The sequence below is a fragment of the Habropoda laboriosa genome, unplaced genomic scaffold (assembly GCF_001263275.1).
Source record: "Habropoda laboriosa isolate 0110345459 unplaced genomic scaffold, ASM126327v1 scaffold212, whole genome shotgun sequence".
Taxonomy (NCBI): Eukaryota; Metazoa; Arthropoda; class Insecta; order Hymenoptera; family Apidae; genus Habropoda; species Habropoda laboriosa.
Genome location: NW_017100509.1, coordinates 68,721 through 72,206, shown reverse-complemented (window position 1 = coordinate 72,206; position 3,486 = coordinate 68,721).

Below are 3,486 nucleotides of genomic sequence, written 5' to 3'. Positions count from 1 at the left end.
AAAAAGATTTTCTCAAAATTTGAAATTTTTTACTATTACCAAAAAGAATTTTCTCAAAAAATTCATTTCTAAAGTAAAAATATTTGGAAAAATTGCTAAATCCCGAAAGGAAGGATTAATTCCATTAGCTTCCGACTAGTTTTCATAAATCACAAATTTTTTTTCCAGTCTCCCCTTCATTGTACCCGTTGTCTAACGTGCATCCAAAGTTACCATGAAATAAATCAGCATCGTTGTTTAGAAGGTTCGCGTGATTTCGCTCACTGAATCTGGCCATGCCTGAAATTTACACGAACTTCGGTACGAGCTCGTAAAATACGAAATAGAGTTATACTCGTACAGTTTCAAAGTTACTAAACTTCGTGTACGTTTTTTAACAACTCGATCGACTCCTATCAAAATACCGCTCGTCTGCATTCTATCGAGTATCACAAGCGACTCCAACTTATTCTCCACTTTGAACCAAATATTTTCATACATTAAGTACTGAAATGGGTTAAAAACTTTGTGAAATCCATCAGGTTGTACATTCTATAACTTGATCATGTCAATTTAATAAAATTAACTTCTATCAAATCGTTTCCACTTATTAAATTACCAAAAGCAACGCCACCTGGGCTATTCTAATTTTAGCGGCACACTTTTCATTCAAAGTGCAATAAAACGGCGAGAAAAAATCGTACATGAATTTTTAAGGGGTCGTTATAAAGGGGAGACTTGATTCTTCAAAATAATAGAGATTTGAGTGAGGAAACAAATTTTTTAAACTCTGCACAATTTTTTGGTAAAGGAACCACCTTCGCTAATCTCCAAAATTTTTTAAAAAACAAAGTAAGATTCAGAAAGCAATTGCTGTGGCTGTCAAATGTTGAGCAAAGGGTGGCCCAACAAAATATTCACAAATTTAATAAAAATTAATAACATTCACATTTCAATAATTTAATTTCCTTCCAAATACGAAAACATTTTTAAACAATTCACATTTCACGCCTACCTAATACATTTCGTCAAGCTCGTAGTCACAAAAATTACTCGAATTCCTAAAATTAATGAAATTAACCAAAAAATAGAAATAACGAAATGAATCGAAAATTGTCTCGCAGCAGAGATTCTACTCCCCAACATTTTTCCCAAATTCCGAAGGTGTCGAAAATCGACATTCTCGAAACATACCCTAAACTCTCTATCCCACCGGGCATATTTCCATCACAGACGATATTTCATTCATCAACCCAGTCGATTTACACCTCGCATTCAATTACAACCACGCCGATTATCGTGCGCCCGTTTGTATTCCGGTCGAACGCTACCGCATTACCGTCCACGTCGTTGCATATTACATCGCGAGGATCCCAGGCGAGCGTTAAAGCGCACTGCCGCGGTAACGAACTCCGTGTCGACGGTTCGTCGCGCTTTATTTTCACGCCAGACGATATTCTACGCGTCGATCGTTCCCTCCTCCTTCCTCCCCTCTCACACGTTACCCCTTTTACGTAGAGACGGTACGCTGCGGACGGTAGGATCTCTCGTTGTTGCGTTTCCTAGCTTGAGGCAGCCGTGCAACGATCGGTTCGCCCGGAGAGTTTCGCGTGTCGGTTCTTCAGTTTCGCGCGAGGCGGGGGTGGGCCGAAGTTTCGGGAGGGTGAAATGATGGCCAGCCACGGGGCGAAAGTTAGGCCACGTGTGCGAGATAAATCGACGGGACACATGCCGGAATCCGCAACTGACGTGCAGTCCGAGTTTCGGCCAGTTCTCCCTCGGCGAATAAAGCGGATCCACGGACGAGCACGACGATTTTCACACGTTCGCGAACGCTTCGGGGATGGCTGAGGACCAGTTGCTCTTGTTCCACTCTGGAACTAGCCGCAGTTTCATGGAGATTGCGGTATTAAAGGTGATACGTTGCGCCGCATACACTGCGTGTCGATGTTTCCGTTTCACCTGGCCCAGGGTTCAGTGTGTGTGTATGCGTATATTTGCGGAAAATTGCTGCGGATTTTTTTTTTTGGATTAGCTTAGGTAACGTTTGGAGAGGTTGATGATTTTTGTGGAAGGGTAGAAGCTTCTTGAGAGATTTTGTTGTTATCTTGGGTGTCTAATTAACCCTTTTTACCGATGAGGGTTAATTAATTAGACAATTGTTGGGGATAAGGGTTAATTGTCTAATTTTTTTTGGATTAGCTTAGGTAACGCTTGGAAAGGTTGATGATTTTTGTGGAAGGGTAGAAGCTTCTTGAAGTATTTTGTTGTTATCTCGGTTGTCTAATTAACCCTTTTTAGCGACGAGGGTTAATTGTCTTTAGCGTTAATGTTTAGTTGTCTAATTTGGATTCATGTACATTGACATTTCGTTATTATTCATATTTATCATAATTATTATTTGTGCGTCACAGCGTCGTGAGTAGGGAATATTTGGACCAGAGTGGTGGACGTGCGAACGAAGAGAATTCGGTCTAAAATGATAGAGGTGTGAATGAAAATTGTTTGGACCAGAATGTTTGACATCCTCGTGTGAACGAAGATCTCAGTGGACGTGACTGCATGTCGCCTAGGAATGCCTTTAGAGTTCATCTCTGAAATGAGCGAGACTAATAGAGAAATTACTGTATTTCGAGTACCCCGAGTTGAGAGTTAAAAAGAAAAGAAGGAAGAAAATAGTATATTAAAAAAGTTTGCCGGCAATAAAAGTTTCGAATTATCTTATTATTCCTGTCAGCATCGCCGGTAATCGGCAGGCGGAACGCGCGAATTTCGACGCGTTATTATCGCTGGTGATTTAATAATTCTCGAGTTATTAATGCACGCTATTAAACTTTTATTTTCATTATCTAATTCGCCGTGAAATCACCGCTAATTAAAAGTGCTTGTCGCGGAGAGCTGTTATGCACTCAGTGTGTTGTAACAATTACCGTTGGAGTTTGTAATTAACTGGAGCATTTGTACAGCTTTTGCAATCACTCTTCCTTTTTTTCTTCTTCCTTTCGCCTGGTTTCACGCCTTAAAGCTGAAACGGGAATATCAAGCGACGGTGGAAACGTTTTCGCGGTATCTTCAATTGTTCATTCTCCAGCTTGTTGAATAATTGTAATCTTCCGAGCTTTCACTTGTGCTATTAAACTTTTATTTTCATTATCTAATTCGCCGTGAAATCACCGCTAATTAAAAGTGCTTGTCGCGGAGAGCTGTTATGCACTCAGTGTGTTGTAACAATTACCGTTGGAGTTTGTAATTAACTGGAGCATTTGTACAGCTTTTGCAATCACTCTTCCTTTTTTTCTTCTTCCTTTCGCCTGGTTTCACGCCTTAAAGCTGAAACGGGAATATCAAGCAACGGTGGAAACGTTTTCGCGGCATCTTCAATTGTTCATTCTCCAGCTTGTTGAATAATTGTAATCTTCCGAGCTTTCACTTGTGAAAGAAAACGGAAATGCTGCGATATTCATTTTCCTGTAATGTTAAACAATTCCAGTGGCTTTTTTTTTTATT